At 38.0% G+C, this 24,581-nt stretch overlaps 1 long non-coding RNA gene across 4 annotated transcripts in view; it reads right to left on the bottom strand.

Moving 5' to 3' along the window:
- The window catches only part of LOC101707767 (uncharacterized), a 163,306-nt gene that overhangs the window by 137,615 nt on the left and 1,110 nt on the right, over positions 1-24,581 (bottom strand). Inside the window, exon 2 of one of the 4 annotated variants that reach the window (XR_015440076.1) lies at positions 5,783-6,396. The exons of the other annotated variants lie outside the window; for them this stretch is intronic. This is a non-coding gene — a long non-coding RNA (uncharacterized LOC101707767). The remainder of the gene's footprint in view (positions 1-5,782; positions 6,397-24,581) is intronic. 4 annotated transcript variants of the gene reach the window in all.

Consider the following 24,581-nt stretch of genomic DNA (forward strand, 5'->3'; position numbering starts at 1 on the left):
ATTGAAAAATCACAATTTCTAACTGGGTACCTCTACATTAATTATTTATTCATCCAAAAATATTTAAACTAAAAGATTAAAGTTTTAGGGAAATAGGTATTCCAATTTATCATCTTATAATTTATTATCAACAACCCAGAGCAATATAAACTTACATGGAGACATTCAGTGTTGAGCTTTTCACCACTAGTAATTGGGTAACCTGATAGTATTACCTCCTATTCTGTGAGTTTCCACAGGAAATGTAAAAGAATGTCTAAAAATGAGTAAAATAAGTTTATTCAGGATTACTTACAGAGCAGTGGATGCTTTAAGGACAGCTGTACACCTGAATATACTGTTCACTTATGCTTACAAAGCTCCTGTTTACAGGGGGCTCTCATTACACAGGAAGAAGCAAAAGCAAGAACTGGAATCCATGGGAAGAATTATGTATTCATTGGCACCCTATTCTTATCTTTAACATGAATTCTACAGGTCTCGGCAAATACCTTCAAGTTGCACTAAGGAATGGCTCCCTTTTGCTGCAGTCCAGCATACTGCCTCAGCACCTGGTGAGGACCCCATAGGACCCTTAAATAGTGGCCTATTCCAAATGATATTGCTTTGCTGTGTCTTGCAGTACTATTTTCCCTATACTTTCTCATATAATACATTTTGGAATATTCTTATCAAAGATGTTGACTTCAATCTAATCATAGAGACAAAATCTGAAAAATTCAGAATGTGGGATGTTTTGCAGAAGATTGACCTGGATTTCTAAAGGATTAAATTTCATTTAAAAAAGTGACAGTCAGAAGTAGGACTAATGGTGATGATGTGTATAAGCTAAAGAAAAAAAAAAAACTGAACACAACCCTGGTTGCAGACACTTCAAAAGGTAACTGTAAATGACATTTTTAATACATTTATAAAATGGGGATGTGTACTATACTTTAGAATACTGTTGTTGAGTTAATGTTGATTATTTTAGATACAGCATTTAGTTCCTTAGGAACTAAATGTATTTAAGGATATAATTTCATGGTGTCTGTAGCTTACTTGAAGATGATTTGGCAAAGGGAAAATATGTGTGCCTATGTAAAGGGAGACAGAGTGGATGCAGTAAGGTACCAACTGTTGGTAAACCATGATGTTAGGCAAAAAGATATTCATTATACTTTTTCCCTTTTCTGCAGGTTTAGAAAAACAAAAACAAAAATGTAAATACAACCTTTCTACATAAGTGGACTGTAACCAATTTACCCCAGGCTTCTGCAATCCAATTCTTACATACCAATGGTTCTTACATTATTGCTACTATCATTGATTTCTAAACCCATGTTTTCTGGGCCAGAGTGTAGCCACCATGCTATCTCTACCTAAACAAGACAGAAAAGGGGTTACATTTGTTTTTTCATCTCTCAAATTAAAATGATCTGTCTCTCCTTTCATTTTTCTTTTCATCTAGTTTCAGTGAATCTGTTATTATTGTTAGAATTATTTGAGGGAATTTATTTTTAAAACAAGAGAAAGGAAGGTGCCATGGTGGTTGTCACCTTGAGTGGGGAATGCTCAGCTGAATTGAGTCAGGATAGATCTGGGCATGGAAGATCCACTTTAAGGAGGACTGTTATTGGAACTGTATAAAAGGAGAAAGGGAGGGAAGGACTTCAGCTGGTTTTTCTCAGAGGAGATCTGGTCCTCCCCATTGCCAAGAATGGCTGCTGTTCTGTTTTGGAGGAGGTCTGGCCTTTGCCTTGGGTGTCATCCCCTGGCTTTCAGCATAGATTCTTTAGCTTCCAGCACGGACTTTTTTGCCTGCTGGTGCAGATTCTTTAGCTTCTAGTGGTGATCCTTTGACCTCCCAGTGCAGAGCCCCTCAATCTTCTGTCACAGATCTTTTGTATGGGACACTGCCATGGGCTCCAGGCCATCAGCTAGTGTGCAGACAGATCTTTTGCACTCTTCTACGTTTGACTCTGCATGGCCATTGCAGACCAATCTTGTAAATTTCTGTGTCCCACATTAAATCTGATTCAGAACATGTGCAGTGTTTTGAGGAGCCTTGCCCCAGCCTGCAAACTCTTGTACACACTAATACAGGTGCCTAAGGTTGTAGCTGGAAGTCTATATTTTTAAAAAATGTGCATGGAATTCTGATTCATTATAAGGATGTAGAATCACTGCTCTGAGGTCACACTGGCTGGGTTCAAATTCCAGCCTTAACTTTTACTAGCTTCAGGATCTTGGTTCAGTGACTTAATCTCATGAAGCCTTATATACTCAAGCACTGCCCTCAGATTTTTATCTTCATCTTTCTCCAAATTATCACACAGGAAAAGATGGGAATTCACTCTAACAAAAATGTTTTGCTTATGAGAATGTGACATCCCAAGGTTCATTAACAATTTTATAACCCAAATTCAAAGGGAAATGATTAGCAGTTACAAGACAATAAAGTAGGTAGTTGGGGGCAGGGATACTCTATAGGAACCATTCAGATACCTCTTAAAATCATCATCACCATCAGCATAAGCAGTCATTTCCAGCTATTGAGGGGCACTTATTATACACCAGACATTGCTTTCATAGTTTTCAAGAATTAGTTCTCTGACTTTATAATCCTGTGAGATAATATTACTGTCATCCCCATTTTTCAGATTAGGAAACAGGTTCAGGTAAGTTAAATACTTTGCGAAAAAGATTTAGTCTTGGCTACACGGTTTAAACCAAGACATTTCAAACTGAGGACCTGATTTCTTACACCCTACATTGTGGCCTCTTTTGCACAAATAAATATTGGGGTCATTTGTTCTATTTGGTTGATACCTCTTTATTGGACGCCAATCAATCCTCTGTCTGCCTAGAAAGGGCGATGGCAAAGAGAAAGACACTCCAAGCTTGCCACTATTTATTGGGACCATAGGGAGTATCAGATGACTCAGAGGGTGGTGATAATCATGAGGATCTTATAATCAGAGGAAGTATCAGTCAGATGTTTCAGGGAGCAGTGGTAATCCTATGATGTTGAGGATCTTAGGCTGATGAGGATCTTACATTGATTAGGATGATGAGAGGAGCAAACATTCTTGCAATCATAGGTGGGATGAGTGAAGCTGATAAGGAATTTGCCCCTTTCCAGGTGAACCCTTTCTCCTTTTGTATTACTACTCCATTCTTAAAGGCCCAGGATGTCTTCAGCTGATGTAATTGTGCCCTTGATCATCACAGCATCACTGGACCTTGAGGCCTCAGACAGCCCTAATCATAATTTAATTGTGAAATGATTTTCCACAAAAATTATGTACAATGGCTCCCCATAGCTCTTTACTTGACATAACCTGAAATATGAAAATATTTCCTGTTTTGTATACTTTAAGCCATGCTAACAAGTCCATTCACCACAATGCCAAGGTAAATGGTATTACAAGCAAACTGTGGTGACCACGTATGATTTGTAGCGATTACTTTTTTTGTGTGACTGATTCTTTCTCTATTCCAGTTTCTTTCCAAGTCCAGTTTCTGTCCTGATTCTGATACTAAACTACCTTTCCTGTTTGTATTACTGCTTCTGCCTTTGGGCTTGACCTTTATATATGTTCTCCTCATTTTGAGTCAGGCATCCTTTTGTCTCCTACTAGAGAACACTAATGAAATAACTGGACCTTAATTTATTGCACTTGATATCACACAATTTAACCAAAGAGTAGGATAAGTGGGGCAAACCCACTCAAAATGTTTACATTGAAAACTAGCTGCAGTATTAAGAAAAGATCTAGAAAAGCATTTTGTTTAAAAAGTCCATAATGAGAAGGGAAAGATGAAAATGTGGAAAACAACTTTTGGGAATAAAGTTTAATATATTAGGTAATTTCCCTAGACTTGTAAAAGGCCAGACTTCAAGGTGCGACAACTCTAAGGGGCCATCTTAGTTCCAAAGCACCGTATGGGATCTGCTCACATCTTTATCAATATCACAACATTCAAAGCCTCCCCTTACCGAACCCCAGCTCTCTCAATATCCCTCTCATCGAGGTATTGTTCCCAAATTATTCCCCAGTAAACTTCACATTTACTAAAGAGTCTGAGTAATGATAAAATGTTTAAGTTGAAATGTATAAAGTAGCTATAATCAAAATGCCAAGGTTTTCAGGTATGTTTTGATGCAGAAATAAGTTTTCTTTTTCTGAAGGCTTTGAAGACACTTGTCTCTAAAAATAATAGTAATACAAAAATGGAGATTAAGAGAATATTTTAAACAAATTTTGTTTTCAAAAAGAAACTGCAGGAAGAAATATCAGAAAAGAATTATTTGGAAGCCAAGAGAAGAGAAAACTTCAGAAGAACTACCTCTGAGTATTTGTTATATCTGAGTTAGGTCAAATCAATCTAATACAGAAGTTGCTTGGATAAAATTCCATGTAACAATTAAAAATGTGTATTTTTGGTAGACAGGGTTAGTGAATTTCTAGGTCCTCATGCTACTCTAGAGAAATGATGGACCTGGAAAAAAACACTACATGCGAGATATGGAAATAACAAAAAATATATCTGGAAAACTCAGTGAAAAGTAAATCAACTTGAAGGAGCTTTGTAATTAAGCAATTACAGACAATTTTACAAGTTTTCTCTATTTTCACTCATGGGAAAGACAATGGCCTAGAAGTTGATGTTTGGAGTCCCTATTCACAGTTTACACCAGAATGTGGACATGCACAGAATTGTTCAACTAAGACTCAGATTTAGGTATTCAAATATTGTCCAGATACACAATCACTGTTGGAGCCTAGATGTCAGGATGCTGGTTTTTGTTGGGATGGTGCTGCTATTGTTCATCATGGTTGTACACAGAAATTGAGGTGAGTGTGGAAATGATTGTAGATGTGGGATTTGTGGCAGCAGTATGGCAGTGAGCAAGTGTAAATAGTATAGTTTGACAGTATAGCTCTTGTGTAAATAGCATGTATAGGTTTGGGAAATACATCAAAAGGTATCCTAAGAAGCCCAGAATTCAGAGATACAATAAAGTGAGTTGGTAGAGATAGCTTTCAGCTCAGTCAATTTAACATGGTACAGATTCTGGACACATAATGAGGAAATCAGACTTGATGTGAAAACTATTATTAACATGTTCATAGCGAAGAACTGATATTCCTGATTATTTTTGATATGCATACCACTGCCATCTCTCTGTGGTGGGCTCATTCTTTGCCTCAGACCTCCAACTTAAGACCTGTCTAAAGGCTTAAAACTCATTGCAGTTGATTTCAATAGGAACAGAGAAGGGAAGCCTGGTCCTGAAAGATAATTTCCATCTCCCTGTTGGTCTTATATGGATCATATTTCCCACATCTTAAAATACCCCTTCAATACTCCTCCAATGCCAAGTGCACCAGATCTTCCCCATTGCCACCATCCATTCATGTCTGCCTCATTCTTGGAATGTGACTACATTGGGAGCAGGAATTTGGCAGTCATTTTTGTTTCTTGGATGATTGCAGTGCCTGGATCATACCAGGTACTCAATTACCATTTGTTAAAGAATGTGTAGAAAGCATTGCTTTTTTTCCTTATCGCTGCAATGTCAAAGGACATTAATTATTTAACAAAAATGAAACAGCAGAATAGGTCATTTGCCCCTTACTTTTTTGGTACTGGGGACCAGTTTCATGAAAGACAATTTATTTCCTCAGACCAGGGTGGGAGGTGGTTTGGGGATAATTTGAGAAAAGTAAATTTATTGTGCACTTTATTTCTATTATTACATTGAAATATATAATGAAATAATTACAGAACTCACCAAAATGCAGAATCAGTGGGAGCCCTGAGCTTGTTTTTCTGCACCTAGGTGGTCCTATCTGGGATGATGGGAGGTAGTGACACCTGAAGTGTGTTCTTATGTCCAGTCTACTCCATAATCTCATTTTGGTTATTGCCACTGCAAAAATCCCAGCTTTACAAAGAGAGAATGCTGAAAATGAAACCAAGCTTTGAATGTTTTTGTGGCAATTTCTGGATATTCCACCTTGATTGTAATCAGAAACATCTGGAGATTTGAAGTTGTCTCAAACATACTTTTAAGGGCATCATCAATTGCCATCTCAAAAGTTTATCCTTTTGTTAGCATGGATAAAGTTGACTCATCTGGATTATTCAAAAATGAGTGGCAGATCCATTCCTTTCCAGTGTGGAGGTGTTTTGTGGCTGGAAAGTAATGCCCCAATTCTTTTAAAAGCTGAGATAGGCGACTATAAACCACCTTGAAAAAAGAAGGCTCTGACTCAGTCTCTTTAAAAATTTTGCTAATGTTGGAAGCATGTCTAAAATCTTAATGTTCACGTGTTACTTTTATAATTCCACTTTGGCTTTGAATGCTGTCACTTTATCTGCCATCTTGAACACAGTCCTTCTTCCCTGAAATGAGATTGAAACTTTTGAGCAAGGTGAATACACCACATAAGTAAGCAAGTTTTGCAACACACTCTGTGTCGCTGAAGTGTGCTTCCAGTGGTGTCTTTTTTTTTTTTTAAAGAAATTTCTAGAGAAGCTCTCATAACCTAGTCAACATAGCCAGTGATCTACATTTAGAAAGCCATCTTACTCTTGCGTATAAGGGAAGATGTATGTGCTCTGTCTCCATCTGCTTGCAAAGCTGTGTGAACAGATGTGAGTTAAGGGTGCATACTTTAATGCAGTTTGTAATTTTAATCACATTCTGCAAAACATTAAGTTCAGGTGGTATTTTGGGGCTAGGTACAATTTCTTTATGGATAACACAGTGCATAGACATATATTCCAAGCAAATTCTTTGACCTGAGTAGTGAAACTAGGTAGCCATCCATTCATGGAGGACAGGATGATCAATTTAGTCTTCCTGAAAGACTCAAATATTTCTGCAACAGTGGTGTTGGTTGCAACAAATGTGCACATAACATACCCTTGTGCATTTCCTCCTGAAAAATATATTTCACAAAAACAAACATTGTTGTGCATGCCCTACCGAGGTCCCGAGTCCCAGGGAACATGCCAAATCACCCTGCTGCAGACAGGTAGCCACCTGGTTCCACACTACAAAGACACAGAGGACACCAGACCACTAGACCAAGGTACTGAGTCCTGCTGCTCCCAGCCCAGAGGTAGGGGCTTCTGAGCTGCCATCCCACAGCTTCTGGTCCAGAGGAAGGGGCTTCCCGGTCACCATCCCTCCTGCTGCTCCCAGCCCAGAGGAAAGGGCTTTTGGGCCACCTTCTGTCCCCCTGCTCCTGGCCTAGAGGAAGGGGCTTCCAGGCCACCATCCCACCCACTGCTCCTGGCCCAGAGGGAGGGGCTTCTGAGCCACCATCCCACTGCTCCTGGTCCAGAGGAAGGGGTTTCCCAGCCACCATCCCTCCCGCTGCTCCCAGCCCACAGGAAAAGGCTTTTGGGTCACTATCCCTAACGCTGCTCCCGGCCCCTGTCCCACCTCACCTAGCTCAGAGGAGGTAATCCGTACAGGTGCTAAGAGCCCCCCGCCCCAGTCGAAATGAGAAAACACATAAATAAGTCTCAAAACCAGACTTCCAGATCACCTACAGCAACCCCAAAGGGAAATGAGATGGAACACTCTGATACTCAACCACCTGGACCCACTCAACTGGCAACAAAAGGGGATCTGGAAAAAATGAAATCAGAAATAAATTCTCAGATAACAGGGGAAATTGTGCCCCTAGTGCAAGACATGATTAATACATCTAGAGAGGAGCTGAGGAACATGATGGAATCCCAACATAAGAAACAAATGGAATCCATAAAACAGATGCAAATAGATTTTCAGGACATGAAAAACTCCACTGAAAGTCTACACAGTAGAATGAGCCAATGTGAGGACAGAATTTCAGATATAGAAGATAAGATTGCAATTAGTGACCAGGAAAAGAAAAATTGCTTCAAAATTATAAGGGAACATGAGAAATCAATCCAGCAGCTGCTAGATGATGCAAAGAAGAATAACATAAGACTGATTGGGCTCAATGAAGAAACAGGAGAGAGTGCAGATGACATAAAAAAATCTCTTCATAGAAATAATGGCAGAAAACTTCCCAAGGAGGGGAAAAGAGCTTGACATACAGATAAATGAGGCATATAGAACTCCAAATAGCCTTGATCAAAAAAACATCTACACATAGGCATATAATTGTTAAGATTCCAGAAACACAACAGAAGAACAAAGTTCTCCAAGCAGTCAGAGAAAAGAAACAAATCACATACAAAGGAAAGCCCATCAGAATCACAGCAGACTTCTCAACACAAACCATCAAGGCAAGAAGAGCTTGGAGTGACATATGCCAAGCCCTAAGAGAAAACAGCCTCCAACCCAGATTGATGTACCCTGCAAAACTATCTTTCAAAATGGATGGAGAAATAAGATACTTTCATGACAAAGAGCACCTTAGGAACTTTGTGAATACCAAACCAGCACTCCAAAGAATTTTACACAATATCCTAGGAACAGACATTGAGGATCACAATCCCAGGAAGCAAAGCAGAATGAACCCATCTGACATGACAAGAAATTAAATGTAAAGGGGGAGAACTCAACCAAAAGAAAAAGTCAAGGCAATGACAAGTTAATACGTTTCAGTTATAACCATCAACGTTAATGGTCTCAATTCACCAATCAAAAGAAATAGACTGGCAGAATGGGTCAAGAAGCAAAATCCAACAATATGCTGCATACAAGAAACACACTTAATTTAAAAGGAAACGCATAGACTGAAAGTTAAAGGGTGAAAAACAATACTGCCGGTGACAGGAACCCAAAAAAAAGCAGGAGTAGCTATCCTCTTGGCATATCAAGTAGATTTCAAACCAACACTGATGAAGAGAGACAAAGAAGGACACTACATCCTTGTAAAGGGAACAATCCAAGAGGAAGAGATGACAATCATAAATATCTATGCACCAAACACTAGTGCACCCAACTATATAAAACAAACAGTAACGGACATGAAAAGTCATATATGCCCTAATACAATTGTAGTGGGGGACCTCAACACCTCACTGTCACAAATAGATAGATCAACTAGACTAAAAATAAGTAATGAAATACTACAACTCAATCCAACTCTTGAACAAATGAACTTAACAGATGTTTACAGAGTCTTCCACCCCACAAAATCAGAATACACATTCTTTTCAGCTGCACATGGGTCATTCTCCAAAATAGACCACATACTCACACATAAAACATGTTTAAGTAAGTGCAAAGGGATTGAAGTTATCCCCTGTATATTATCAGACCATAGTGCAATGAAATTGGAGATCCATAGCAAAAGAAACTCAAAAAATTTCATAAAAATGTGGAAATTGAACAACACACTTCTGGATCACCAATGGGTCACAGAGGAAATTAAAGAAGAAATCAGACAGTTCCTTCAATTAAATGACAATGACAGTACAACATATCAGAATCTATGGGACACAATGAAAGCAGTCTTACGAGGGAAATTCATAGCAGTGAACACGCATATTAGGAAAACAGAACGAGCCCAATTAAACAACCTGATGCTGAACCTCAAGCTTCTAGAAAAAGAAGAGCAGGACAACCCCAAGGCTCATACAAGGGGGGAAATTTTAAAGAACAGAGGAGAAATCAATGCAATGGAGACTAAGAGAATGAGACAAAAAATCAACGAAGTCAAGAGTTGGTTCTTTGAAAGAATCAACGAAATTGACAAACCCTTAGCGAACCTTACCAGAAAAAGGAAAGAAAAGGTCCAAATCCATGCAATTAGGAATGTAAAGGGTGAAATTACAACAGACCCAGCAGAAATCCACAGGATCATCAATACCTACTTCCAGAACCTATATGCCAATAAGATGGAAAACAGAAGAAATGCACAGATTCCTAGATACATATGAATTACCAAAGTTGAACGAAGAAGTCCTAAAAATTCTGAAGAACCCAATATCAACCAATGAAATTGAAAATGTAATTAAAAACTTATCAACTAAGAAAAGCCCAGGCCCTAATGGCTTCACTGCTGAATTCTGCAAGACATTTAGAGAGGAACTGCTGCCACTACTGTTTAAACTCTTCAATGAAATTGAAAGGGAAGCAATACTCCCAAATTCATTCCTGGAAGCAAGCATCACCTTGATCCCCAAAGCAGAGAAAGACCCAACAGAAAAACAGAACTATAGGCCAATTTCACTAATGAACATAGATGCAAAATTCCTTAATAAGATAATGGCAAACAGAATGCAGAAGATCATCAAGAAGATCATACACCCTGATCAAGTGGGATTCATCCCAGGGATGCAGGGATGGTTCAATATACGAAAATCAATCAATCTAATACACTATATCAATAGAGCCAAGGACAAAAACCATATGATTATCTCCATAGATGCAGAAAAAGCATTTGACAAAATCCAACATGCATTTATGATAAAAACCCTACAAAAAATTGGAATAGATGGACTCTATCTCAAATTGATAGAAGCCATCTATGAAAACCCAACAGCCAATATCATACTAAATGGTCAAAAACTGAAATCCTTCACACTAATATCAGGAACAAGACTAGGATGTCCACTATCACCACTCTTGTTCAACATAGTTCTGGAAACATTAGACATGGCAATTAGACAAGAGGAAGAAATAAAAGGAATAAAGATAGGTAACGAAGAAGTCAAAGTGTCATTATTTGCAGATGGCATGATACTCTATATAGAAGACCCCAAGAACTCCACAAAAAGTCTTCTAGACTTAATAACCAAATTCAGTCAAGTACCTGGTTACAAGGTCAACACACAAAAATCAATAGCTTTCCTCTACACGAATGACAGACTCATTGAGAGAGAAATAGGGCAAATAATTCCTTTCACAATAGCATCCAGAAAACTGAAATACCTAGGAATCAACCTAATGAAAGAAATCAAAGACCTCTTCTCTGAAAACCATGGCACTCTGAAAAGAGAGATTGAAGATGATATCAGAAAATGGACAGACATCCCCTGCTCCTGGGTAGGAAGGATTACTACAGTGAAAATGGCCATACGTCCAAAACTGCTATATAGATTTAATGCAATTCCAATTGAGATCCCAGCAGCATACTTCATGGACCTTGAGAAAACAATCCAAAAATTCATTTGGAACAGAAGAGACCCAGAATAGCAAAAGCAATTCTAGGTAACAGAGACATGGCAGGGGGTATCACAATCCCCAACCTGCAACTCTACTACAAAGCTACTGTGATATAAACAGCATGGTACTGGAAAAGAAACAGACTTGAGGACCAGTGAAACAGATTAGAACATGCAGAAACAATGCCAGACACAGTCAGCCATCTCATCTTCGATAAAGGAGCCAAACACCCTCACTGGAAGAAAGATAGCCTCTTTAATAAATGGTGCTGGAAAAATTGGGCTTCAAGTTGTCAAAGATTAAAACTACACCTATATCTCTCACCATGCACTAAACTAAAATCAAAATGGATTAAAGATCTAAATATTAAAATAGAAACTCTGAACCAGTTGGAACAGAGGTTAGGTAGAACCCTTGGAGACATAGGTGTAGGAAAAGATTTTATGAACAAAACCTCAGTTGCCCATGAACTAGCACAAACAATCAACAAATGGGATCTCTTCTTATTAAAAGGCTTCTGCACAGCAAGAGAAACCACCAGCAGTGTGAAGAGACAACCCACAATGTGGGAAAAAATCTTCACTTGCTCTTCCTCAAAGGTCTACTATCTCGAATCTATAAAGAACTTAAAAAGATCAGACCTCCCAAATTTAAAGACCCAATCCGAAAATGGGCCTCTGAAATGCAGACAGTTCTCAGACAAAGAAGTAGAAATAGCAAATAAATACATGAAAAAATGTTCAATATCACTGGTCATTTGAGAGATGCAAATGAAAACAATGCTGAGATTCCACTTCACTCCAGAAAGAATGGCTGCTATCATGAAATCAAGCAATATCAAATGCTGGCAGGGCTGTGGGGAAAGAGGAACCCTGCTCCACTGCTGGTGGGAGTGTAGACTGTGCAAGCACTGTCGAAATCAGTATGGAGATACCTCAAAGAACTAGGACTGGAAGTCCCATTTGACCCCGCTATTCCACTGCTGGGGATCTTCCCCAAAGAATTAAAAGAATCATACCACAGTGATATATGTGCGCCCATGTTCATAGTAGCACATTTTGTAATAGCTAAAACTTGGAAACAGCCCAAATGCCCATCAACTGGAGACTGGATAAAGAAAATGTGTTTTTTTAATAAAATAGAGTACTACTCAGCCATAAAAAATGAGAAACTAGAGACATTTATAGCTAAGTGGATGTACATTGAGACGATACTCTTAAGTGAAATAAATAGGACACACATGTATAAATACTGAATAGTTTCTCTGGTGTGAGAAACTGAAAGTGTAAATAAGGACTAAATGTGTAATAGGTAATGTGAAATAGGAAGAAAAGTGGCAAAGGGGAAGGAAGTGGGAGGGCTAGGGGAAAGGATAGAAGGGAATGGGTTTAATATGAGAAAATGGAAAAATAGGAACAAAAGCTTTGTAAATAGGGAGGAATGGAGGGGTTGAAGGTAGGGCTGGGCAAGGATGAAAAATAAGAACCAAGAGAAACTATGTAAAGGTGTAAATTTCCAATGATGAATGTCATTATATTGTATACCTAAAATATACCAATGATTAGAATGAATAATCGATAATGTAAAATAGGAGGAAAAGGTCCAAAGGGGTTGGGGTAGTGGGAGGGGCAGGGGAAAGGAAAGAAGGGAAAGGAAAAATGATGAGAAATGGAAAAAATGGAAATAAAGTCTTTGTAAATAGGGAAGGGTGGAGGGCGTGAAGGGAGGGCTAGGAATCGGGAAAAAATAAGAACCAAGATGCATTATGTAAAGGTACAATTCCCAATGAGAAATGTAATTGTGTTGTATACCTACAATGTACCAATAAAAGAATTTAATAAAAACAATCAAACAAACAAACATTGTTGCCTTGTTGTCAACATCGATTGATTCTTCAACTTGAATATGTAACTTGGTGATTCATTAATCGTAACAACTGAGCCACAATAACCTCTGTTATTCCATTAATTATTCTAGTTATGGTGCTAGCTCAGAAAAGAATGGCACCACATTGTAACTGTGGCTAACCTAAAAATTAACAACAAATATCTTTAGCAGCTGGCAGGATTGACTTTTCGGCAATATTAAATGCCTTCTTAGCTGTAGCAGTGCAGTTAGCCACTGTGAATGATGCTCTCAGTGCAGGCACACTGGATGAAGTGGTGTCCTTCAATAATTGCTTCTGGTTTTTGTGTTCAGATTTTCTTCTTTTGAGAAATTCCAAAAGCATGTATTTTAATGCAAAGTACTTGGTCTCCATGTGGTGAAATAATTTTGAAGGTTTCATGGCTTCATTTGGTAGCTGGTCACCACATATTATCAGAAATGGGACTGGAGTATGTGAATCACTTGTTGTAATGAACCTGTAATTTAAGTAAGACTCTCAATATTTTCTTTTAAATGCAGCTTTCTTTTTATTGGCAGTCTTAGAGTTTTCTGCTGTCTCAGCATTGGGTCTTTCTGCATTTTCAAAGATGCTCTCCAGTGACATTTCCTTTTCACTTATTTTGGTTAGGGTTAGCTTATGTTCTTACCCAAACAGTGACTCAGACAAGGGTGCGGTGTGGGAAAGAGGCACAGATGGAAAAGGTAAATAAAATAATGGGCAGGCCACACACGGACTAAAATAAGCATCTGATTTTGACTTAAAGCCTGACGCCAGATGCAGCTATACAATGGAAGTACATTAACTCACTTGCCACTATAAATTCTGCCACCAGATGTAGCTTAACTGTCACTTGTTGCTCACTGAGAGGGTTTTAATCTGAGCAACTCATTTATTAGTCTCTGTGGAGTCAGACCTTTCTGCTCATGTTAACCTGCATTTGCAGCTCCTTGCCAATGCTAGTGTCACCACCTCAGCTCCACCTCAGATCCTCATAAGGACTGCACAATGTAAATCCCTTGCATGAGCAGTTCACAGCAGGGTTTGTGCTCCTATTAGAACCTAATTCCACTGCCACTGCCAATCTGACAGAAAGTAGGGCTCACACAGTATCTTGAGCTTCATGAAGTGACTTTCAATAGAGATGAAGCTTTGCTCCTTCAACTGCCACTCGCTTCCTGCTGTACAGTGTGGTTCCTAACAGGCCATGTGCCAGTGCTGGTCAGTGGCTTGAGGGCTGGGCACCCCTAGAGTAGATGATACAAATCTGCCTTAAATTGAAAAAGGCATGGGACATTCCTTTTGACCTTTTTTGTTACCTAGTACTAGGTTTCTGTGGGTTCTAAATTTTAGTGATTTTAGAGCAAACACAGAAGAGCACTTACTCTTATGAGTCCAGTTTCTTTTTACCTTCTTTCAAGATAACGATATATCTAAATAAAAAACTTCTTTGATAATTGGAGAATCTATGTGTCACATATACACAATTATAATGCAACATAATAACTATATACATTTTTCATATATGCTAAGTTGATCTCTTTATAAATATTTTCTTAAAATATTATACATTATTCATATAAGCCAAGTCTTTACATTTTGTCATTCATGGCATATGTTATCTAATTTCAACAAATGATAAAAGAAAAAGCCTCAAAATTGAATTCATATCAGATATAAACAACTCTGTATTTGTTGAGAAAATTAGAACAAGTTATTTCAATAACTGAAATATTTTATAAAGTTCATGTGCAAGTATTATGGAGATAAACAGCCAAAAAGCAAAATTCTCTAAAGTGAAAACTCAAATATTCCCTTGAAATTATGGTACTGATTTTTTTCATTAGTGCTGTCAAAATCTTAACTCGGCCTTTTCAACTCTGCAACAACATCACCGAAGTAAGATTACTAATAATACCCTAAGTTCAACTCACTGGTATTCATTTTTTAGAAAATGTAGTCACTATGTTCATTAATATGTCATCCTCTTGCAAAAAAGAATAAGGCCTTTCAGAGACCACAATTACCATGGATTTTAAGTTTTTCTCTTTTGTCTAACAATAGATTATAACTGGAAGAGAAAGAACAAAGAACTAATGGTGGAAAATAGTGGCAAAAGATATGGACAATAATACAAGAGCAGCATATAGTTTCAAAGTATTTCACTTCTCTGTTCTCTTTACTACTCTTTTTTAAGTGTTTTCAACTTCCCCAAGGTAACCAATATTTTAAAGCTATAAATTAAAAGCAGATCTTATAACTCACATAAATTAACTTGACTAGTGTCTCTGGCTGATTGGTTGTATTTTTTTAAAGGATTTCAGGGAAAGAAACATATCTCAAATCTACTACAGTTAACATTCTATATATTTGCTTCTAAAATATAGACTATAAAATCTTCAAATGCTCTTATAAAAAGTCTATGCAGACACTATTAAAAGAAAAAAGCAAACTAAAAATTCCATTTGGATTATCTTTTGGATTGTCTAATCTTGATTTCTTTAAGGCAGAAATATAATGGAAGAATTTTTCTAAATGCTATGAGAATTTTGAGAAAAAAACCCCAGTATTTACGGGTATAAGTTATTAAAATGTATCTTGAAGCTATAATAATTAAAACAATGTTATATAATGTGAGAAAAGGGACAGGACATGATCCAACAGTAGGCACTATAATACGTGACTGTTATGTAGGATGCAGAAGCATCAACATCACATGGAATATTTTTCTTATATTGAACCTTTGATGAAGTCCCAAACCTGAAAACCCAAGGAATAACTCATATATTCTGATAGAAGTCATAGACACATCCCCAGTACTATGCAGAAATGCAACATTATTCTGCCCTCTACACGTCATCCTCTTTCAAGCTACATGAAAATAGAGCAGGAATTCAAAACAGGGTTTTCAGAGCAAGGCTTTCTTTGAAGAAAATTATACACTTGATAAGAGAGTACTGTTTGTTTCTGTTCCATTTTCATATCGGAGAGTGTCTTCTTCAACATCTCTCCCGACTAGTAAGGAGAACTTTGAAAGACTCCTGCACAGAGTCTGGATGTTCTGCTAGAGGGTGAGGTATTTCACCTCCTCAGCTGAATGTTCGGTTAGTTGTAAAAACCCCTTAGGCCTCAGGTACAGCTATTAAAACAAGACATGGCAAAAATTATTTTGGAAAAATTTGATCTGGGTCCACTGGAGTTTGGGGAGCAGAGAGATCACTGTTTGACCCTCCACTAGTAAAGAGAAGCTGCTTAGAATGGCCTGTGATAGCAGGTCCAAGACACATCTGCAGATTTGGTTGGGGCTGAGTTGCAGAGATTTTCTGTGATACTGTGTGGATCACTTGGAAGATATTATGTATGTCTAAAGTCTTGCCATTTTGAAAGGACTTCATAAAGAACTGCCTGCCTATGGTGTAGACCCTAGCAGGAGGAATCGGGGGCGGGGGGGGGGTTACAGGAAAGCAAGAGTTGAAGGTGAGTTATATGAGGTCACCAAGAAAGTGCTTCATTCTCATACCAGCATACCGGGCAGGTCCAAGGAGCCAGAGTGAAAGAGATGACCAGATAAGTCACTAAATCATCCCATCAGAGAAGAAGCCAGCCTTTGGATATCTGCCACTGAAGGCAGTCTCATTATCCAGCCAAAGTAAAGAAATACTTTTCCTTCTTTCACTTCATTTTTAGCTCCTTACCTTATACATGGTAGAGCCAAGAATGGCAGTGAGTAAATTTAGAGATCAGAGTACATAAAACCAATATCCAACTATACCTGAGGGCAAAAAGATTCTTTAAAATAAACATATGATGAAGTTTTTAAAAAATTTAGTTTGGACATGAATTTTTAGCACTTTAAACTAAAGGCTAGTACTAGTACCCCTAAATGCCTTCAAAAGCAATAGGGTTCATGGTAATTTTAAAATACATCTGCAAATTCTTTGATATTTCTTTTATCAAGAGATAGAGTCTATGTTCCTTTCCTGGTACCTGGCAAACCTTTGTGACTGCCTCCATGAATAAAGTGTGGCAGAAGTGACACTGTGTGATTTCTCAGGCTGGATTAGATAAGGCATGCAGCTGGCCTGCTCTTTTCTTGGGCAAATGCTCTGGAAGGGTCCAGCTTCCATGGAAGATGTCTGTCTTTCCTGGAGCTACCACATGGAAAGACCACATGCAAAGATCATTTTGCAGGAAAGGTAGAGACATAGAGATAGGTGCAAAGGCTTAAGAACTATAGGTTTGCAAACTGGGAAAGGCAAGTTTGTTGAGTGAAGTACTTACTTTGGACACAGAAAATCCTCGGGAATCAAGACATATTTAAATCATATTTTAATGCAATATTTTAAAAAATTAAAATCAATGTAAAAAATCCATGATGAATAAAACATGGATGTTAGATACAGACAGATACAGCATTAGTGGTTGTTCCTTTTGCCACTCCAATAAAGCCTGGCAAGGCACTGGGTATCCTGGAAAGGATACAAGGAAACTTTCAACATCTTGGTTGGATTGGTGTCTATATGGGCATACAGAATTGCCAAAACTTAGCAAATTGTACACTTCGTATCTGTGCATTTTTATTGTCTATAACTGTACCATGTTCATACATTTTTTAGAATGGGCCTATGATCCAGTACAGCTTTAAAAATTCTGAAGGAATATCACAAGACATGTCAGAGAGATTTTACTTACTGTTTAAAAGGAAAGATTTCTGGACATCATTCTGCATAAATCTGAGAGTTGCACCTTTTGTGGCTATCTAGTTACCAACCTGGATGTGAAATAGACCCAGGGAGCAGGGTAGAAATGAAAGAATCAGACAGCATGGGGTCCTGAGCACTCACTAAGTTACGCCTGGTCACTGCATTTACTCTGGACCATTCTTCCTAAACTAACATCCTTTTAATTTGATAAGAAAGTTTGGACTGGGCCTTTTATTACAGATTGAGAAAGATACATAGAGAAAGCAATAAAACAGAAGCTGTGAGGCAATAAAAGTTAGCAGTGAGCAGAAGTCACAAGGTACACAGAAGCAGAGTGCAGGCTTTCCACTCATCAGGTACTGTGCTAGCAGTGGGATAGGCCAGGAAATAAGACAGACAAGATCTTTGCTTTGCCCGAGCTTGCATCTGGCTGGGGGTGAGGGGCAGGAAGAGAAACCATAGTAATTTTAGATAGTGGTAAATACTTTAAAGATAATATAGGGCAATGTGAAGTATAATGGGCTACTGCTTTCATTGGAGAGCCAGGGCAGTCTTCTCCACAGAGGTGACATTTGATCAATGATCTGAAAAAGGAGAAAATTCCAACCATCTGAAGAACTAAAATCGGTCTTAGGTAGAGATAACAGCACATTTCTGGAAGACAAAAAAACCAGTGAAAGAGTAGAAACCCCCTAAAAACTTTAAAGTACAAATAAATCACCTGGGAAGATTCTGATTTGTTAGATCTGGGAAAATGTTTGAGACTGCATTTCTAAGAAGCGCCCAAGTGATGGATATATCTGTGGTTTATAGATTACACCCAGAATATTGCTAGCAAAGTATGGTCTACAGAATGGTCCACAAAGAAATGAAAAGCATTACAAATCTTGATAGGAATTTAACACTGACATGACATCCAAGCATGTCATCCTTTTTCTGGAAATTCCTTTTTAGCATATTAATAAGTGATCTGTTAGAAACTAAAAACAAAAGCAAAAACAAACTGGCCCTTGTCAGGTAGGCTTGAGAATTGCTGCTCAAGGGTTAGAGTTCTGCAACTGAGGAGAGAGTTAACCAATCCACTCAAGCTGCAGAGCAGCAGGGAACTTTGAAATACCAGGTACAATGGAGAGTGGAAATAAAATGTCAGGCACCAAGCCTGGGGATGGAACAACCAACATTACCACCAATATTACCACCACATACAGACCCAGATACTAACACACACACACACACACACCCCCCACAGAAAACATCTATGGATGACTCTTCTAAGGGTACCATATAGCTCCAGAGCAAAGACTTCTTCATTCTAAAATTAAGGGTTTCTGTTCCTACTTTAAAAGGGAAGGGCAGGAGTCGGCAAGCCTTTACACGTGCACAGATCCTCAAGCAGATCTGTTCACTCCCTTATTATTAAATATGAATGAGATTTTCAGGGAACCAAATTAAACAAACTTGGTTAGTGGGAGAAAGAAAGCAAGATAGAAAGGAACAGAAGTATGCTGAATTGTAATAGTGGTAGAACTGCACAGGCTACAAGAAAACCTAAACTTTAGAGATCCATAGTTTGAAACAATCTCCCATTTTTCTTGAAGTGCTTGTGCTGTGAGCAGAGAAATACCACATTTGTTGTTGAGACCTGGGAAACTCTTGTTTTCCTAGCTATCCTTCAATAAACTGCCACTAACTGGGCTAATCTCAGTGTATTTCTTGAAAGTTAAAAGTTCCTGTCTAGCTCATCATGAATGGTTTATTATGTGTATTTCAACAGTTTGAATGCTTTTAGTTAATGGATGTTGGACTTTGTCAAATGCTTTTTCTGCATCTCTTGAGATAACCCTATGGTTTTTGAGCTTGGCTCTGTTAATATAGTGTACTACATTTATTGATTTATGTATGTTGAACCATCCCTGCATCACTGGGATGAATCCTATTTAACAATGGTGCATAATGTTCTGGATGATTTGGTGCATTCTATTTGCCAGCAACTTATTGAGGACTCCTGAGTCTAGGTTCATTAGGGAGATTGGTCTGTAGTTCTTTTTAGGTTGGATCCTTCTCTGATTTTGGTATCAGGGTAATGCTTGCTTCTGGGAATGAATTTGGTAGTATTGCTTCTATTTCAATTTCATTAAAGTATTTGAGAAGTAGTGGCATTAGATCTTCTCTAAATTTCTGTAGAAATCAGCAGTGAAAGCTTCAGGACCCAGGCTTTTCTTTGTTGGTAGGTTTTTAATTACATTTTTAATTTCACTGACTGATACCAGGTTATTTCAAACTTTTAAATTGTCTTGCTTCAGCTTTGGTAATTCATATGTATCAATGAATCTTTCCATTTTTTCGTTTTCCATCTTATTAGAGTATAGGTTCTCAAAGTAGGTATTGATGATCTTCTGGATTTTCACAGGACCTGTTGTGATTTCCTGTTTTTCATTCCTAATTACATGGATTTGAGTCTTTTTCTATATATATATATAAGATTGGCTAAGGGTTTGTCAATTTTATTTAACCTTTCAAAGAATCAAGTCTTCATTCATTTTTTGTATTGTTTTCTTAGTCTCAATTGCATTAATTTCTAAGCTGCTCTTTATAATTTCTTCCCTAGTATGAGCTTTGGGCTTGACTTGTTCTTTTTCTAGGAGCTTAAAGTTCAATTTAGGTTATTTGGGCTCACTCTGTTTTTCTGATGTGGGACTCCACATAAATTCCCCCTTTAGGGCTGCTTACATTGTATCTCGTAAGTTCCGGTATGTTGTACTGGCATTACCACTTAATTGTAGAAACTACAATTGTAGTTTCTTCTTTAATTTCATCTGTAATCCATTCATTGTTCAGGAGGGTTCTGTTTTTTGTTTTTTGGTGTTTTTTTTTTTTGGTGCAAGGGATCGAACCCGGGACCTTGCACTTTAGAGGCAGGCAGCAGAATCACTGAGCTAAATCCCCGGCCCTCAGGAGGGTTTTTTAAATTTCTGTGTGTTTATGAAGTTTTGGGAGAGTCTTTTGCCATTTATTTCCAATTTCATTGCACTATGATCTGATAATATGCATGGGATAATTTCAATTCTGTGCATTTACTTAAGCATGTTCTTTGAGCTAGTATGTGTGCTTTTAGTTAAAAATAGCAGAAAACTCAATATAAACTATTTTAGGAACTAAAGGGGATTTATTGGCTTATATAAGTGGAAAAATAGAGATAGAGTGGGCTTTAAATATGATCCATCAACTAAATGTTATTCTTAAGAACTCATTTCCCTGTGTTTTGTTATCATAAGGAGGTATCTTACCTAAAAGATACCATGCAGCCTGACCAAGTTCTTTTCATTATTGTTATCATTTATTTTTCTTGATTTTCTTGTTTTGGACAATGGACCCTTAAAGTATGCATGATGAAGAAGAAATATTTTGCAGAGAGTAATTCCAAAATGTCACTCTACCTTGCATAAACCCAAGTCAAAGATTCTAAAAGTGTTTGGGTTTCTCCCCAACCTTAACATGGTTCCAATGTTTTCTTTTATAACTGCCTTACTGCATCAGAATTGTATGGGTCTAAAAGCAAATGAAGTAAAGATCAAAGGTAAATGGCCTCCCACTGGCTTTTCATATCATTCTGAGAGAAATGACACCCAAGCAGACACACTGTTGGCTTTAGAGACTTTTCCCTCCATACACAGTTATATGAAGAGAGACTGACTACTCTCATGTTTTCAAAAGAGAAATAATTTTTACATTTTTCTCATGCCTGGGATTCTCTTAGCCACTTTTCCTCCTAATTGCTTTCCTCTAGATACAGATGTATCTATTAGCTTGCTTGCTTTCTCTCTTTCTCTTTCTTCTTCCCCTCCTCCTATCTTGTCTGTTTAAAATGCAGAAAAAATTAAGTTCATTTAAAGTGCTTTTTAAAAAATTTTAATTTAAAAATTAAGCAAACTGAAAAAAAACTAGACCTATTTCTTTTAATAGAGAACCTGGAGACCAATTGAAACCATAAAGTCAGTCAGCCAATAGACAGGATATGAAAATCTTTCTCCAAACTGTAATAAACTAGAACTGCACATGTGTTGCATATTAGATAGCCCTTAGGCAGAAGGAGATGCACACATGCCATCTAGTTTGCACTTAAATGAAGCAATATTAATGAGTCACAGCTGGTTAAAGGTAATGGTAATAAACTAGCACTCCACAATTAAGAGTTCCTGAAATCACTAGCCCCTTGGGAAAGGGTTTAGTTCATACACAGTTCTGACTCTAGAGTTGTGCAGAAGCATCTATCTACACTCATGTAAAATAACACTTAGTTTATGTTTGTATTTGAGCAATTATAATGCAAAGTAGCATAAATCAATCCCAGAAGTTCCCCAAAACTTTTCCTTTATGAAGTGCTCTGAACATTACTCAAATTTGAGAAAAATAAATGGCCGTGGGCACTTCCTCATTGGTGATATGGCTGAATTCAGACATTATTCTTAATTCCATCATCTTCAGATTCCCAATGGTGTGCAATACCAGGAAATTACCTGGTATACATATAGAGTGAGTTTCAACTCAATCCAAAGAGTAGAGCAGCTCTGCTTTATCTGCTTTGGCCCTTGGCTTTCTTTGTAAGATATTACAGTAGAACCTTTTGTTTGCGAACAATTTGGTTTGCAAACAGTAGCATTTGGCAAAATTTTGTTTTTGTCTGCAAATTCTGCATTAGGTGATGAACATGACCATGGCCATCTTTCTCAAATGAACACAAACACTGTCATCTCTTCCAGAATCATGGAACAAATGAAGTTCGTAAACTGAGGCACAGTACCACTGTACTTCAGATTTTTTTTTTTTGGTACTAGGGATCCAACTCCGGTCCTTGCGCTTGTGCAGCAGGCGGCAAAACTAAGCTAAATCCTCGGCCTCTCAAATTTTTTTTAAACTAACGCAATATACCATAGTACCATGTTAGTTTTATAAAATTTTGTATTCTCTAGGCTAGAACAAGTAGAACAGACTAGAGGAATAACTACATGAGTTTCTATAGTTCAGATCTTAAGGGTCCCTCAAAGGCCTATGGTGACCAGTTTGGGAGGTGGTGAAACCTTTAAGAGGTAGGGCCCTGTTTTACATCTTCAGTTCACTGCAGGCATGATCTTCAAGGAGATAGTGGGGCCCTGGCTTCTTTATCTTCTTTGCTTCCTGGCCAAGAGGAAGTGGTTTTGCTCTGCCATGGCTTCCTTCCATGACTTGTGCTGCTGTGACACAGACCCAAAGTCAATAGAGCCATCAGATCATGGACTGAGGCCCTCAAAGCTGTGAGCCACAGTAAGCTTTTCCTCTTTTAAAGTTGATTTTCTTAGGTATTGGTTATGGCAATGAAAGTTAATACAGTACATGTGTTAACTTCAACGGGAGTTAGCTTCTAAGAGGAATGATCTCCAAATGCCCAGTCATTTTAGGGAACTAATGTCATCAGTCCTCTGATATATTATTATGTGAAGAGGACATGCAAGATTTGTTTGCTGAAAGAGGACATGCAAGATTTGTTTTGCTGTAGTGGCTTTTTTGCACAATAAACCAGGGAATTGAACACCTTAAGCTTGCCTATATTGCAGTTTTATGGGCTCTTTCCCCATGGTTTGATACAATAAATGCCATTTTAATTTTTAGCTGATAGGAGGAATTCTTTTACTCCCACACTTTTCCTAGCACCCAACATTTCACACACTTACTTCCTTTGGATTTTATGATGACCAGATTTGAAAACTGACAATGAAAGCATTTTGCTATATAAAGAGGAGGAGCTCTTGGAATTTCTAAGCAACAAATTCATCCTATGGCATCTGAGTAACAACAAAGCGGGAAGCATTTTGCTAGAATGAAAGGGTGACCTGGCCCCTGATCTTAGGGAATGTATGGTTTAAATGCAAAGAGAGATACTATATAAGTAGTTACAAAACTTAGTGTATAATTACAAAATATTATAAATATTATGAAGCGGCAGTACAGGGAATGATGAAAATGTATCACAATGGAATTATTCTAATTTGTAGGAGTCATGGAGGTACCATTCACAAAGACATTAAACTGCGTATGATAACCAAGCTTAATCAGAAATATCATGGTTCCTTTTTGGGTAATCCAGGTTTGAGACAACCCAACAGGGAAGTACAATACACACTAGGATACATGGAAAAGTCTGGATTGACAGTATAAATTTAAGAATCCTAGGTCATTAGATGAGAAGCTGGAAGTGAAAATGAATTTAGAGGAAAGAGGGACTGTAATGAGTTGCAAGAAATTCCAGCATTTAAAGATTTGAGAGGAGATAAACCGGCAAAGATTTAGGAGTCACCGATGACAGAGGCAGCTCTGCCTGGAAACTAAGGAAGCTTCATATTCTGGGTCCTTCTTTTCCTTGACAGAAAACTTACCAATGCATTTATATGGTCACGTTTTTTAAAAAATTTCAAAAGATACCCTTTTCTTTTCTTAAATGGAAGGACCAAATCCCAGAGGGTTTGATCACTTGAAACTGAAGGTCGGGTGGGTTGGGGAGGGATGAAGGTCAGAGGCTCCAAGAAAAGTGTGTAACAGCTTTGAATGCTTGAGAGGATGACTATGGGAAGAGAAATACACCCACCGGGTAGTTAGCGGAAGGCCATCAGTGTCCATAGCAAGAACCCTGTCAGGGCAATGAAAGGGTAAAAAAACCAGATGTAGTTGCTGCATAAATTTGAGAAATGTAATTGTGAAGGGAGGGGAAAGGGTGGTAGGTGGAGAGGGAGGAGCTATGGAATAAGGTTACCTTTCCCCCTCGTTTTCTTTTTTTGTGTTTCTTTGTCCCAAAAATGGGGAGACTTGAGAGTGCTGAGGGGGAGATTACACAAAACAGAGATGTTTTGAA

This window comes from Heterocephalus glaber, unplaced genomic scaffold (genome assembly GCF_053883595.1).
Source record: "Heterocephalus glaber isolate CG9 unplaced genomic scaffold, H.glaber_assembly_v1.0 deba00001481, whole genome shotgun sequence".
In the NCBI taxonomy this organism is placed as follows: Eukaryota; Metazoa; Chordata; class Mammalia; order Rodentia; family Bathyergidae; genus Heterocephalus; species Heterocephalus glaber.